This window comes from Dendrobates tinctorius, unplaced genomic scaffold, assembly GCF_039654945.1.
Source record: "Dendrobates tinctorius isolate UK_male_01 unplaced genomic scaffold, ASM3965494v1 ptg000085l, whole genome shotgun sequence".
Classification (NCBI taxonomy): Eukaryota; Metazoa; Chordata; class Amphibia; order Anura; family Dendrobatidae; genus Dendrobates; species Dendrobates tinctorius.
Window position 1 is genome coordinate 1318158 of NW_027361753.1, and position 16980 is coordinate 1335137.

At 41.9% G+C, this 16980-nt stretch overlaps 1 protein-coding gene across 2 annotated transcripts in view; it reads left to right on the top strand.

The window, feature by feature from the left end:
• The window catches only part of ZBTB7C (zinc finger and BTB domain containing 7C), a 238261-nt gene that overhangs the window by 113852 nt on the left and 107429 nt on the right, over nucleotides 1-16980 (top strand). For both annotated transcript variants that reach the window (XM_073584756.1, XM_073584754.1), the window contains one exon: nucleotides 2276-2344. The gene's annotated coding sequence lies outside the window, so the exon portion shown is untranslated. The remainder of the gene's footprint in view (nucleotides 1-2275; nucleotides 2345-16980) is intronic.

Below are 16980 nucleotides of genomic sequence, written 5' to 3' on the forward strand. Positions count from 1 at the left end.
TCAGAAAATGTACAAAATCGAGTCATCACAGGAGACAAAGGAGAGGGTGGACATCGGGTATTCCCAAATTTCAGAAAATCACTGTTATAGCTCGTATAGGAATTGGCATTCAGCTTTTCCAGGTCCCTTAATGGCAAATAGGCCCTGTTATTGAGTGACATATAAGTGTCACACACAGTGTAGCGTAGACTAAGTGCAACACAAAGGGATAAGACAAGGGGCACCAAACACTAGGGAAGGGGGAACTGGAGACCCCTAGACTGATCTAACGTCACTCTGTCCTACCGTCCCTATATAGGTTATGCACCTATGGCCGAACAGGATACCTAGTCCCTGTGTGACCCTGGCGCGAAGCCCTGCATCAGTAAGGACAGGATGTTGCTAGTCAATCCCACTAACACTAAAGACAGTAAGGATAAATGAAACCAGGGGGATACTTAGCTTGAGTAGAGTCAGAGAGAAATGCCGACGCCTTCCAAACTCCAAGAGGATGCTATCAGACTGCTACAGCTCCAAGCATCAACAGAGAAGTGCAAATAGGAAATAACACCCGCATCTCCCAGCAGTAAGTAGGGAGTTATAAACACCCAGGTCCAGGTGTGGTCATTAGCCCTGGGGAAGGTGGCCACCAGTCTGCAAAGCAAACAAATGCAACCTTCTGCAGACAGATGAAGTGCAAAGGTTTGCAGCCTCTGACACATCCGTGACAGTAAATGGCACTGCAACAGGGCAAAGTTTATGAAGGAATGCTGGCATCTCCATGTCACTAGGGTCTTGCAGTCTGTCAGTACTTGAGCGCGAAGAACCACAAGCCCCAACATTAAGTTAAAGTAACCACAAAGTTATGAATTTTTTTAATATATTTAATGAATTTTACTTTGCTTCCTTCTCCCCGTTTACCAACATTCTACTGCAGTGCTGTTCCATGATCCTTTAGAAGCTGCTTTCAACTGCTGTTCAACAAGATCCATGCACTATTTTTACACAATCTCCAACAATATCCTCTTTGCTCCTCAATTCTCGACTCAGACAGTGGAATTCACATATTATGGTTGATTGAATATAGCGTACAGAAATTGCTAAGCAGCAGTTGAAAGCAGCTTCTAAAGGTGCATGAACTGTCGGTGTGAAACAGCACTGCAGCATAGTGTTTGGAAGAGAAGGAAGCAAAATAAGGTAATGAATTAAGTTACAAAAATGTATAACTTTGCAATAACTGGAGGATAATTCAATTGAAAAACGTATAGTTATTGTAAATAGTTCCAAATGGGTAATAATTTAAAGGGCTTGTCCAGTCCATTAGATATGTGTTAGATTGTTATTGTTGCCATCACAAAAATAGGTATTATTCCAGAAGTGTAATGGAGTTGCTGGTCACACATGCGCACTGGTGTTCTTTATGGGAGTGACCATAATTTCAAGGCTCAGTGCTAAAGTATCTTTGTCAGTGCCATAGATTTTAAGTGGAGGGGAAGGTGCATGTGTTCCCATCTGCTTCATTCAGTGTCTCGCAGTCGTGGTCTGGTGCCAGGGGAGAACAAGGGTCTAACAGTCAGGGGAGAATTGCCCGATTTGTCATTATCACAGACTTTAAATGGAGTGGCAGGGCACACATGCAATGGGACATGCACGCAATTCGAGTCTCTCTTCTGTCTTTATATAATATCTTTATACCCATTAGTGCACTTGCCTTATCCCACTGGAATGGCACCAGCCCGACACGTTTCGCCGCCAGCCTTCTTCTGGGGATTCAGCTGCAGACACTGAATAGTGGTTGTAATCATGTACTGCAGTTGAGCTCCGATTAAAGTGGATAAGGCTTATTTGTACCTTATGGTCAAAACTCAAGTTTATTGCGGCGACTGATGTAAAATTGAGAGTAAATCACATTGCTTTATCTCAATTTTGCAAGAACATTCACCATTTTTCCACAGTTTTGCTGTAATTCTGGCAATAAACTGAAAAGGAAAACTGTTTGCTATCTTGATTGCTACAATATATGTATCATCAGGGGTGAAATGTATAAGTCTGGAATCCGGAATCTTTGGCTCATAGAGGATTCAGTACAGTGGATTCAATTGTAGCAAACCATCAGCTGTGAGGATTTCTAGGTTTGCACTGGGTTTCAGGATCTAGATTTCATAAGAATCTTTCAATTTACTGACAGTAATCAGACATCATGAAAAATAAATATAAAATTGAATTGCAGTACATTATATCATATAATGATACAAAAGATCTGTATATAATAAAGTGTATTTTCTTTTTTCTTTAGAACTCATCTGAACTTATTTTAGTCCTGAAGAAAACTCTATTTTGTTATCCGATGTGGGTGTAACTTTTGGTAAGTTGCTTCATAACGTTTTAATGACCTATTTGTAATTAGTACGGCAATATATATATACAGTATATATATATATGTACAGGGTGGTCCAAAAGTAGGTGAACAGTACGTGTAATAGGGTTTGGGGTGGTATTTCAATTTTTGGTGTTTTTGGAGCATTTTTTTTTTTTTTTTGATGGAACAGTCACAGGAGATAAGTATCTCGAAATTCTAATGAATCAAGTTGTTCCCCAGTTACTGCAACAGCCTAATTCAAATGACCTTTATTTCCAACAAGATGGGGCCCCTCCACATTATTCAAGAGTAGTCCGCGAGTATCTTGATGAAACATTTTCTAATAGATGGATTGGCCGAAGAGGCCCACTTGATTGGCCGGCACGTTCACCAGACTTGACCCCAATGGATTTTTTCTTTTGGGGAGAGGACTCAAGGACAAAGTTTGTAGTCGAAAACCAAAAAGTGTCAGTGATTTGAAAAATTACATAAGAGATGCATTTCAAGAAATTAATACCCAAAGAGACATGTGCAAAAATGTTTGTCAAAGCCTAAGAGGCAGACTTCAAAGCTGTGCAAATTGTGATGGAAAACAGTTTGAGCACCTGCGCTGATAAAATTTATGGGCTTTGTATTATTGTTCAGAATAAACTTTAATTGTCAATGTTGTGTTAGTAAACATAATTTTATATGTAAATCAAAATAAATGTTATTATTTTCTGTCCACCTACTTTTGGACCACCCTGTATGTATGTATATATATATATATATATATATATATATATATATATATATATATATATCACAGAAAAAATGCAGTATGACAAACGTGTAAAAATACTCTGCTGTAAAAAATATATGTAACAGTAAACAGCAAGTGCTAGTAAAAAAATTATAACAAAAGCAGGGTATTTAGTTGATACATTTTTTGCAAAAAATGTATACTAAGCCACTCCACCAACGGCAAGGTATACCCATCTTAGAGCATTCCCTAGCCGATGTATTTAAAACCTGATCATGTAAACAGTACCTATATGAGCAAGATTCAGAAAGGCTGCAAAGGTTTGGGAGTTCCCCGCCCCTCTCTTGTGAGCCGTGCACATAAAAGGCCGTCTTGCACAGCGTATCCACTTCAGGCATTGCCTTTCTGAATCCTGCTCATATAGGTACTGTTCACATGATCAGGTTTTTAATACATCGGCTAGGGAATGCTCTAAGATGGGTATACCTTGACGTTGGTGGAGTGGATTAGTATACATTTTTTGCAAAAAAACGTATCAACTAATTACCCTGTTTTTGTTATCATTTTTTTACTAACACTTGCTGTTTACTGTTACATATATTTTTTACAACAGAGTATTTTTACACGTTTGTTATATTGTGTTCTGTGTTTCAGTCTTTCGGTGGTGTGAACACTGTCCTACTGACTTGTTCACTTTTGTGCATGACTCATGTTTGTTTTTAACATATATATATATATATATATATATATATATATATATATATATATATACACACACAGACATAGTCAAAATTGTTAGTACCCCTTGTTTAATGGCAGAAAAACCCACAATGGTTACAGAAATAACTTGAATCTGACAAAGGCGATAATAAATCAAAAATCTATGAAAATGAACAAATGATAGTCAAACATTGCTTTTCAACCATGCTTCCACAGAATATTTACAAAAATAAAACTCATGAAATAGGCCTGGACAGAAATGATGGTACCCCTGAAAATAATGTGACAAAAGGGACATGTTAAATCGCGGTGTGTCCGCTAATTAGCATCACAGGTGTCTACAATCTTGGAATCAGTGAGTGGCCTGTATAGAGGGCTACAGATACTCACTGTGCTGTTTGGTGACATGGTGTGTATCACACTCAACATGGACCAGAGGAAGCGAAGGAAAGAGTTGTCTCAGGAGATTAGGAAGAAAATTATACACAAACACGTTAAAGGTAAAAGTTGTAAGACCATCTCCAAGCAGCTGGATGTTCCTGTGAATACAGTTGCACAGATTATTCAGAAATTTAAGCTCCATTGGACTGTAGCCATCCTCCCTGGACGTTGCCGCAGGAGGAGAATTGATGTTAAATCAAAGAGACGGATAATACGAATGGTAACAAAAGAGCCCAGAAAAACTTCTAAACAGATTAAACGTGAACTTCAGCTCAAGGAACATCAATGTCAGATTGCACCATCCGTCATTGTATGAGCCAAAGTGGACTTCATGGGAGACAACCAAGGATGACACCATTGTTGAAAAAAAATCATAAAAATCCAGACTGGAATTTTCCAAACTACTTGTTGACAAGCAACAGCTTCTGGGAGAATGTCCTATGGACAGATGAGACAAAAATGTAACTTTTTGGCAAGGCACATCAGCTGTATGTTCACAGACAGAAAAATGAATCATATTAAGAAAAGAACACTGTCCCTACTGTGAAACATGGAGGAGGCTCTGTTATGTTCTGGGGCTGCTTTGCTGTATCTGGCACAGGGTGTCTAGAATCTGTGCAGGGTACAATGAAATCTCAAGACTATCAAGGAATTCTAGAGAGAAATGTGCTGCCGAGTGTCAGAAAGTTTGGTCTCAGTCGCAGGTCATGGGTCTTGCAACAGGATAATGACCCAAAACACACAGCTAATAACACCCAAGAATGGCTAAGAGGAAAACATTACACTATTCTGAAGTGGCCTTCTATGAGCCCTGACCTAAATCTTATTGAGTATCTTTGGAAAGGGCTGAAACATGCCGTCTGGAAAAGGCTACCTTCAAACACAAGATAACTGGAGCAGTTTGCTCTTAAGGAGTGGGCCAAAATACCTGTCGAGAGGCGCAGAAGTCTCATTGTCAGTTATAGGAATCGTTTGATTGCAGTGATCGTCTCAAAAGGTTGTGCAACAAAATATTAAGTTAAGAGTACCATCATTTCTGTCCAGGCCCATTTCATGAGTTTTATTTTTTAACAAATTCTGTGGAAGCATGGTTGAAAAGCAATATCTGACTTTCGTTTGTTCATTTTCATAGATTTTTTATTTATTATTACTTTTGTCAGATTCAAGTTATTTCTGTCACCATTGTGGGTTTTTCTGTCATTGAACGAGGGGTACCAACAATTTTGACCACGTGTGTATATTGATATAAACAGTTATGCTCCAAAGTTTACATATCCTGGCAGAATTTTTGGTTTCTTGGCCTTTTTCCAGAGAATATGAATGATAACACCAATACTTTTTCTCCACTCATGGTTAGTGATTGGGTGAAACCATTTATTGTCAAACTACTGTGTTTTCTCTTTTTAAATTATAATGACAACCCAAAACATCCAAATGACCATGATCAAAAGTTCACATACCCCATTTCTTAATACCGTGTATTGCCCCCTCCAACATTAATGACAGCTTGAAGTCTTTTGTGGTAGTTGTGGATGAGGTTATTTTCTCAGATGGTAAAGCTGCCCACTCTTCTTGGCAAAAAGCCTCCAGTTCTTGTAACTTCCTGGGCTGGCTACCATGAACTGCACGCTTGAAATCTCCCCAGAGTGGCTCAATGATATTAAGATCAGGAGACTGAGATGGCACTCCAGAACCTTCACTTTGTTCTGCTATAGCCAATGACAGGTCGACTTGGCCTTGTCTTTTCGATCGTTGTCATGTTGGAACATCCAAGTACGTTCCATGCGCAGCTTCCAGGCTGTTGATTGCAAATTTGCCTCCAGTATTTGCTGATAACATGCTGCATTCATCTTTCCCTCAAGTTTGACCAAGTTAATTGTGCACTTGTAGCTCACACATCCCCAAAACATAGTGATGAGCGAGTATACTCATTACTCGAGATTTCCCGAGCATGCTCGGGTGATCTCTGAGTATTTGAATGTGCTCGGAGATTTAGTTTCTGTCGCCATAGCTGCATTATTTGCGGCTGCTAGACAGCCTGAATACATGTAGGGATTTCCTAACAAACAGGCAATCCCCACATGTATTCAGGCTGGCTATCAGCCGCAAATCACGCAGCTATGGCTACAGAAACTAAATCTGCGAGCACATCCAAATACTCGGGAAATCTCGAGTAACGAGTATTCTCGCTCATCACTACCAAAACATCAGCGATCCACCTCCGTGCTTTACAGTAGGAATGGTGTTCCTTTCAACATAGGCCTTGTTGACCTCTATCCAAATGTAACGTTTATTGTTGTGGCCAAAAAGTTCAATTTTGGTCGCATCACTCCAAATTACCTTGTTCCAGAAGTTTTGAGGCATGTCTCTGTGCTGTTTTGCGTATTGTATGTGACATACTTTGTGGCAATTGCACAGTAATGACTTTCTTCTGGCGACTCGACCATGCAGCCCATTTTTATTCAAGTGCCTTCTTATTGTGCATCTTGAAACAGCCACACCGCTAGTTTTCAGAGAGACTGGTATTTCAGCTGAGGTTATTTGTGGGTTTTTCTTTGTATCCCGATCAATTTTCCTGGCAGTTGTGGATGAAATTTTTGTTGGTCTACCTGACCGTGGTTTTGTTTTTGCAGAGCCCCATATTTTCCATTTGTTAATCACAGTTTGAATGCTGCTGACTGGCATTATCAATTCTTTGGATATCTTTTTGTATCCCTTTACTGTTTTATACAGTTCAACTACCTTTTCCCGTAGATCCGTTGGCAATTCTTTCGCTTTCCCCATGACTCACAATCTAGAAATGTCAGTGGCTGGATGAAAGATGCAAGAGTCTGTCTGGATCACAGAAACTCACTCAGCTTTTATGCACACACACTGATTACATGCAAACAGGTCACAGGTGAGGATGTTACATTTAGTAGCTATTTAAACCCATTTGTGTCAACTTAGGTGCATGTTATCAGGCGAAAATCACCAGGGTATGTAAACTTTTGATCAGGGTCCTTGTTTTAAGGCTTTGCCCTGTCTCCCCTACATACAGACCCCCAGTTGGACATTTATTTAGTTTTGAACTAAATGTCCACCTGGGGGGGTCTCTATGTAGGGGAGACAGGGCAAAAGCTTAGAACAAGGATGAATTCTCACCGACACACAATAAGAGAAAAAATAATGGATTTACCTGTGGCCAAACATTATTGTATCCCAGATCACAGCACCTTGGACATGAGGATACTTGTATGAAAAGGTAACTTCAAATCTCAGAGAGACAGGAGAGTCTGGGAGTATAAACTCGTGATCTTTGACACACTCAGTTGCTAGAAAGCTATGTGTCTTTGCATCTGTCTCTCTCGTCAGCTGCTTTCTCCTTTTCCCTCCTGTTACTCACCCTCCACTCTCTATAGGTTTCTATAGGCAGGATGTAATCCCTCAGTGAGCTAAAAATACATCTGGTCTCCCAAGCAGATATTGTCAGTATTTCACATGAAAAGATGAATCCAGGAGATAGGGAGGAGGCAAAAATTGCTGATAAGTGTAGAAATAGGTATTTTTCTTTAACCACTTTGCGCACACTGCTGTACACGTACCTAACTATGACGTTGAGTCACTTCTCATGGACAAGCTGTGAGGCGGGGAAGTCAATGAGTCTGAGGTCAAATGCCAGGAGGGTACATCAGAGACAAAGGGATAAGACAAACGGATAGTCAGAGGCAAAGTCCGAGGTCAGGTAACTAAGGTCAGAGTGTGTCAAAGGTAAAAGGGGTAATACAAACGAGTAGTCAAAAGGCAAATTCAAGGTCTGACAACAAAGATCAGAGTATCAAAACACAGAGCACAGAGCTAACACACCACTAAGCAAGGACACAACTGACAATGGTCTAACCATAGCCAGCCAGCTAAATAGTCAGGTAATCACCCTGAATGGATGACACCTGGAGGAAACCCCACAGTCCCGACCAGATTAGGCAGCTTTGCTGTCTGTCATTCACAATAGTTCCTTTTGGATGAATAATTTAGGCTTACTGTGCGCTGCTAAGATCAGGATAAAGTCACCACATGAGAAACTTTTAAACTCTTTATTCCCAACGCATTTCGAAATGAAAAACCATTTCTTCCTCAGGGGATGACAAGTCATCCCCTGAGGAAGAAATGGTTTTTCATTTCGAAACGCGTTGGGAATAAAGAGTTTAAAAGTTTCTCATGTGGTGACTTTATCCTGATCTCAGCAGCACACAGTAAGCCTAAATTATTCATCCAAAAGGAACTATATTGATGGTCACGGTTGTGAACCTCGGGCGTGCAGCAGGCTGACATTGATTTATATGCTTTTATTCATTCTGGAGAAGGTGAGTAGATTCCATCTGAATTTATTTCATTTTTTACCCAGATAAGACCCTATTGCGCTTTTTCTTTCCTTAGTTTTATCCTGTTCATTTACAATAGTGACAGCCCAGAACGTCCCTGTCTCAGATTGGATGACTGGACTGTCGCTCACAATACTTGACACTCCAGTACGCCCTTGATTCCATAGGACCATAGAAAGGCTGAGCTGGTGACAGCAACAGGCTCTGATGATAATGAGACTGCTGAAAAGTTTTCTGTAAAGAGCAGGAAGTGTGGTCTAAAATAGCCCCAGTAAACAGTATGAAAATTGCAAGATCTGTAGTTTTGTTTGATACAGTGATGTGAAAAAAAAAATCTCATTGTCAAAATATTTAAAAAAATACAATAAACACAAAAAACGGATTTAAAGAATAGGTGATTTTCAGATTAGACATTCCCTTTAAAGGAATGTAAACCCTTGCACTTACCACCCACTCAATGAAGTGATAGAAACAATGATCGCAATAAGCGCCATACTGCGTGTTTTCCTCTCCGAGCTTAAACAAAGGCAGCAGGCGATATTCGGGAGAATGCAGGCATTTTCTTTACACGGGCAGAAGAAAGGCGCAGGCCTGCAGCTGACATCCAGTTGGCACTAGAGCAAATGATTTAAGATCAATAGTAAAATCAATGATGATGCGGGCACAGCTGACTAGAGAGGACATCGGGCACCTGAGCAGTGGCAGCGCACAGGGAGGAACGCTTTACAAGAGACTGCTTCCCTGGTGTGATAAGAGCGCACTGCTGCTGCCTGTTTTTTTTATTGAAGCTGTAAAGCTTTTGTTATTTAAACCACTTTATTGCGGTAGACAAAAAAAAATCGTACAGATGTCTTTTTACAAAATCTATGAACTCATGGTTTTCCTTTATTTAACCATTTACCACATTCTGAAACTGTTCCTTTATATTTGTTTTACTTTTCTTTTCTTAAAGGGACTGTCCAATAAAAAAAAATCTTTAAATTAAATATATAAAATTTATGCGTATATATATTTTTTCAAATCTGTCCTGATTTGATTTCCGGATCAGGGGAACAGACCATGCAACAACAGGTCACCGGATGGCATCCCCAAACCAAGGCATGATAAACATCCCCACTCACTGTGTAGTGGCCGTTCTCAGATACTGCAGCTCAGCTCCCATCAAAGTGCATAGGACTGAGCAGTAATGCCTGCTGATCTTCAGTGTGCCAGGTGCTGGACCCCAACTGATCTAATATTAATTACCTCTCCTAAGGCTGTCTACACATTCACTGTATGGACGTGAAGGAGCCGGTGTACCACAATTCAGTCTCTGCCATGTAAATAACACCTAATAAATCTCTACAACCAGATTTATTTGAAAGTGATGAAGAATAGTTTTTCAAGACAATGTTAGAAATATTGATTTTGTCCTTGAAGAAAAATGAAAATAGATATTTTCCTGTCTCAGACATTAACACCTTGTCATTTTTGGATGCTTGTAAATTTTATTACATACCTTTATTGTGATCAGAGAGACATTTTTTCTAATACAGAGGTCTAAATCATTTGCATGATCAATTTCTATCTGCCAGCAGGCACCACTAGGGGGAGCTGAATGTATACTAGTTTATTATTGAATTTAAAGGGGGTCTGTCACCCCCAAAACTAAAATAGAACTATTTAGACCTTCATATAAAGGGACTTGGCCCCTATAAAAATTATATTGGCACTGTCCATTTTAGTAGATAAAGTTTTATTACATATGGAAAGGAGCAGCTTCGGTGCACCGTTGGTGTAACCAAGGGGCCGCTCGGTGCATCGTTACTCTCCCTCAATTGCCATTCTCCCCCGCTGATGATGGGCAATACTCACTATGGAGTGCTGCCTCATCTAAATTCCCAGCACTGCACTCACTGACATTGCAGAGGCTGCGCACATGCACACACAGGGTCAGTGTGAGCAGGGGCCGAGTTCTCATGTCTGTGTCCTGTGTGTAGTGGCCATTCGCTGCACACAGGATCTTAAAGAAGCTGCCGATGCTGAATGAATAAGGGAGATGAAGATGAGGGAGGGAGATGAGAGCGTGCAAAAAGTCAGTGTGTGCGTTTACTCATCTACCTCTCCTGTCTGTAGTGGCGCCCATCGCTATGCGATCCAGTGTGCAGCAAGCAGCCACGACACACAGGAGAAGGAGATGAGAACGCGGCCCCTGCAGTTTCAGTGAGGGCAGGGCTGGCGACATAGATCAGGCACGGCTGCAAAGCCAAACCTGTCAATCATCATAAAGGGAGGAACAGAGAATGGTAACTGAGTGGGCAGAACGGTGCCCTGAGCATTTAGCCACGCCAAGGGTGCACCTAAGCCCCTCATTCACACATGTAATAAAACCGTTTTTCTATACAACAAATTTACTACAACTTTTAGTACTAGTATGATTGTTATAGGACTATGTCCCAGAAAAGAAGATCTAAATAGTTCTATTTCATTTTGGGGGTGACAAACTCCCTTAATTTATAAATCCATTTGCAGTTATCTAAGGAAGGGAGAGTGGATAATTCAGTTTCACAAGTTAACGTACAGGACTCTATGCCTCTCTCGTATGATTTTGCATAGGATTATAGCACGGAAACATTTGGAAATTGACAGGGCACTGTTGTCTTTGGCCTCTTGCTTTGGCGGACGCAGCAGGACCATGCATTACAGCTGTCACTCATCTCTCTTGGCTCCAGCATTTGTCGTTGTGTCTCCTCTTCACTGCGAGGTCCATCCGTTGGTCGCGCACCTGTGACGTTTTCCTCCAAGGCCACTTAGTCCATCTCAGGTGGCAGGGACACCAGAGTATTCAGGTAGTTGGCATCCTGCCACTACTTACTTCCTCTATACAGCTCTGCTAGTCCATGGTTTTGACACTGCCACATCAGCACTTATTGTACAACTCTGGTATTTCAATGATCTGGCTCTGCTATGTCAGTTGATCTAGCTATGCTACATCTGATTTCAGCATCTCCTCTACAGCAACTCCTCCAACCTGCTGCACCTGTCCAAGCTGCTCCGGAACTTCTGGATTAGGTGCTTTGAGGGTCCACCTTACCAGGTGAGACAATACAGCAGCTCACGGATTTCAGATAGATCTGTTTAATGTTTAATTTTTCATTGTGGAGTGAAATCATATACTTGATCAAAATTTCCCCAGAAATTACAGCTGACTAGTGAGTTTCGGAGCTTAGAAACACCTTGTTTTGTAGCATAATTTTGCATAACTTTTGGGGAAAAACTTGCTCCTTTTAGGAAGACTGGCTGGTATGGAGTTTTAGGCTGTGTTCACACTTTGCATTTTTTTTCTGCAGGCAAAACCTGCTCTCTGAGCAGTAAAGAAGCTGCTTGCAAAAGGCAGGTTTTGCTGCGTTTTTGCTGCATTTTTTGCTGTTTTTCCGGATCTCAAAGTTCAGCTTTGCTTCCACCAAAGAACCATGGAGAATGCACAGTGTTAGGTCACCAATGCAAGAAATATGTGAAACCATAAAGCCATTTTGAGAAAAAGGGCAATTTGATCAAATTAGTTAGTGGTAAAAGATTTTTATGTATTAAAAAATAGCGACTATTCTGAACAAAAAAGTTCATGAAAAAATAAACAATTACAAATGTAACAGCGGGGGAGGTGAATTGGTCGGGAATAGTTTACCTAAGACATTGGCAGAGCATTGAATCTGTAGGACATGGTTTACTTTTACACTTTGGTCAGCCCTTAAGTTGGTCAATCTCACACCTTGGTCAGCCTATGCTTACTTTACACATCACTAATTTAATTTAACTGTACTAATCCAAGCTGCCATTTTCATGTGAGGAGACCAAGACATTATGGTTTAAACTTGGGAAAAATCACAAAAGTAAATGGGTTTCAGATACTGGGTGGTACCTGCTTGTTTTCACTAAAAACACAGCAGAATCTGCTGCATTTTTGCTTTGTTTTTGCACTTACTGATTGCTTTCTAGAGTTGAAAAAATCTCCCCAAAAATGTTGAAAAAAATTGAGTCAGAAAAAAAAAACAATGTGTGTGCATGAGATTTCTGAAATATCTTAGCTTTTTCTGATCTTTTAAAATGCAGCTTAACATTTACATAAAAAAAAAAAACACAGCAAAAATGCAAAATGTGAACATAGTCTTACTGGCAATACTTCATGGGAAAAACATGAGAATCAGGGTACAACTAGTAACAGTTTTTTTTCCTTCTGGGAGAGAGATAATTTGCATAGTTTTGCATACAATTGTGATTTAATTCCTCGAGGCGTGGGGTGAGATTGCCTACAATTTATATGTCTTTTATTAAAATAATCAGATAAAGTCAAGGGGGTAGGGCCATATTTTGCATATATACCAGTAATGTATTGGGACCACATATACAAGCTTCTCGCTGCTGATGCTAACCAGCTGCTCAGTCCTAAACCAGCCAAATTTAGGAATGAATGCCCGATGTCTCACTTGTCTTCCAAAGGCGAAGTGTAAGGCTAGTTTCACACTAGCGTTTATTTCCTGCAGCGCACGGCGCCGCTTAGCCCCGCCCCTCCCGGCTCCCTGCCCGTCCCATCCGGTCATCGGCGCCTACTAGCGCACATGGACGCTTGCGATCTGCGCACCCTATCTTTAGCATAGGGTGCGCAGACCGTGCGCTAGTAGGATTTTAGCGTGCGCTGCGCACTTTTGAAGGTACGCCGGTGTGCGCTGAACGCAGCATGTTGCATTTTGGCACGCACGGCGCACCTTCAAAAGTGCGCAGCGCACACTAAAATCCTACTAGCGCACGGCCAGCGCACGATCTGCGCACCCTATGCTAAAGATAGGGTGCACAGATCGCAAGCGTCCATGTGCGCTAGTAGGCGCTGATGACCGGATGGGGCGGGCAGGGAGCCGGGAGGGGGTGGGGCTTAGCGGCGCCGTGCGCTGCAGGAAATAAATGCTAGTGTGAAACTAGCCTTACTCCAACTTTTTATGGAGTTTTAGTCTTAAGCCGGGATCACACATGCGAGAAACATGGCCGAGTCTCGCATGTTCATACCCGGCACTGCTGCAGGCACTCGGGAGCAGAGCGTGTGGCTCTATGTATTGCTATGTGGCAGCACGCTCCGATCCGAGTGCCGGCAGCAGTGCCGGTTATTAACATGTGAGACTCGGCCGTGTTTCTCACATGTGTGATCCCGGCCTAAAAGTCAAAGTCAATCACAATCAGAAAGAAGACTCGAATATTGTATATTGTTGTCTAACTGCCCAATTACTGCTGCAACACTCAGACCGTTTGTGGTTCTTCTGAGTTGATCACAAGTGATCAGCTACGATCAGCAGGGAATCCTGACAGGAAGCATTCCATTTCCCTACAGCGCCTCCAGAGGGAAAATGAAGTATTTCACTGTCCTTAATAAAATCAATAGACCGTTCTAGTAATAAACAAACGTGCTGGAACCTACAGGGGCACAGACGCTGTTTGTTGCTTCACTCCTTATTACTAGAGGTCTTCATAAACTCAGCATGTCCTAGTGGGTTTTATAAACCAGACAAACCCTTTAATTACAGACATTGAACTGGATTATTTCATGATACTGAACTTAATATTTCACAAGTCATCCTCATTGCAGAAATCTTATTAAAAAGGATTATAAACCTAATGGAAAAACAATTTTTTTTTTAGCTTATTAATTGTGATTTAATCCAATTTTGCCGCTACACAGAATAATATATTGACATGGAGCACGGTCCCTCAGGATGTCAGGAATACACAGGACATTCTGCATCTTAATTCTTCCAATTGTTCCTCTTTCTTGTTCTGTTAGGCCAGGCTTCCAGGGCGGCACGTGGCCAAATGTGTAAAATCACAGCAGCAGGACAGGTGCAGATGACCTTCGTTTCGGTCCAAGCACGAACAGTGAAAACATCAGATTGCACTCTGACCAATTTTATTCGATGAGGCCGCACATAGGTTTGATTTGGCCCAAGGAGGAAAATAGCAGCGTACATGATTTGTCTCTGATAATCAAATGGCACTCATCCGCACTCAGATGACGTACGAGTGCTGTCCGATTTTCACAGACAGACTGAACAGAGAAAATGGAGAAACTTTTTATTTTTCTCTCCACCTCTGGGAAAATCGGATCCCACTGTGATCAAACTCCGATCAGAGTGTGATTAGGAAAATCGGACTGATTTTCGCCTTGGATGGAGAACATACAGTTGTCTGCACCTGCCCTAAATTTTTCTAAAATAATTTTCATTTAATCAAGGACTAACGATAATTGGGAGAACTTTTTGAACGATTGTTTCCTTTGGAGAATCTGTTTTCATTAACCACACGACTGTATTACAAGTTTGTGAAAAGGAAAATGATAAATTAAAGGGTTGTTCTAATGTCTTACCTTTGGGAGTAAAGGTGTATCTAGGCTTTCTGGCACCCGGGGCAAGAATTCAGTTTGGCGCCCGCCCCCAAGTATATATGCTATTTCCACACTTAGTCATGTACCGACGAGCTGCTCTCCCTAATGCTCTCAATGTTCCGTGAAAAACTGGGAGAAGCAGGAAGAGAAGCTCATTGTCACAGGACCATAAGTATAAGAGTCACATATGAGTGAAGTGTACATGTGAAGACTACTGGAACCTGCAGAGCTGAATCCTGACATTGCAGCCTCTGAATTCTCACAACGAATGCACTGCACACTTTTAGGATTCTCCCTTGCAGATGGAAAGAGTACACGGTCATAGCAGCACAAGTATGTGATTTGTATACTTCTGGCCACATTCCGACTAGACGTGCCCGGCCCCGCTCTGTTCATTTTCATTGAGTGAGGCCACACACGTCCAGTCAGCATGTGACCGCATGTATGTAAATTACCGGCACGAGAGAATCCTGACAGCGTTCAGTGAGCACTGTGAGAATTCAGAAGTCTGCAGTCACATAGAATGACAGCAGACTCAGCACAAACCTGGACAACCCCTGTAATGCTCCTAACAAATACAAACATGAGAATTAGTCAGTATCACAAATAACATTTACATCCAGGTACCTTATAGATGATGTCTCTGGAGTCGTTCTTCTTTTCTTCACTTTGTCCAGACCCCATGATGAGTTTTCTCATCCACATCTCGTCTCTGTAGACGTCCATCTTCTCCGGTCTTCCGCAGCAAATCTCCACACGATGCCCTTAAAGATAGAAGTGTCATTATAATGCTCCTAAATAAAAATGTCTGCAGTACACTGAGCCCAGGAATAAATAATTGCCCTTCACTATATTGTCTGCACAAGATATGACCCCACACTGTCCCTCTTATGGTACATGCTCTTCACACTGACCTCTCCTTTCCATTTTGGGACCACTTTTCACACTGCCCTCTCACACTATGTCCTCCCTATAGGGCTCAGTCTCTAGAGTGTACCCTTTCATCGCAATCCCCCCTCCTTGGTATACTGTCCCCTTCTGGCTGTACCCTTACACTGTCCCCCAATGCTACGCTCTCACTACTCAGTCTCTATTCTATGCCCACTCACTTTCCCCCCCCCATACTGTCGCCTCACACTATTCTCCTCCCCGCTGTTCACCATACTGTCTTCTCATATATTTACCCCCTCACGTCTATACTGCCTGCTAGCACATACCCCTGACTCCCCATACTGTGTCTGCACACATCCCATCACCCTCACTCCCAATACTGTGTCCACATACATTTTTCACATCGCTACTCATACTGTGTCCACATACATTCCCCCGCTCGCTCCCCATACTGTCTGCACCCATCGCCCCACTCACCATACGGTGTCTGCACTCATCCCCCATACATGCCTCCCATTCCCCTGTACTGTTTCCTCATACATGCCCCCATACTGTTTCCTCATACATGCCCTGCATCTCTCCCTTTGCTTTTCATTTTGTGTCCTCAAATCCCCCACACACATTAAATACCCCACCCCACTCCAAATCTCCCCTCACACATTAAATCCCCCCATCCCCACTCCAAATCATTCCCCACACATTAAATCCCCCAACCAACTCCAAATCTCCCCCCACATTAAATTCCCACATCCCCACTCCAAATCTCCCCCCCACACATTAAGTCCCCCCATACCCACTCCAAATCTCCCCCCACATGAAATAACCCATCCGACTCCAAATCTCCCCCCACACAGTAAATTCCCCCTTCCCCGTTCCAAATCTCCCCCCACACATTAAATCCCCCCATACCCACTCCAAATCTCCCCACACACATTAAATCCTCCCATCCCCACTCCAAATCTCCCCTCACACATTAAATCTCCCCCCACACATTAAATCCCCCCCATACCCACTCCAAATCTCCCCCAACACATTACATAACCCAAGCGACTCCAAATCTCCCCCCACACATTAAATTCCCTCA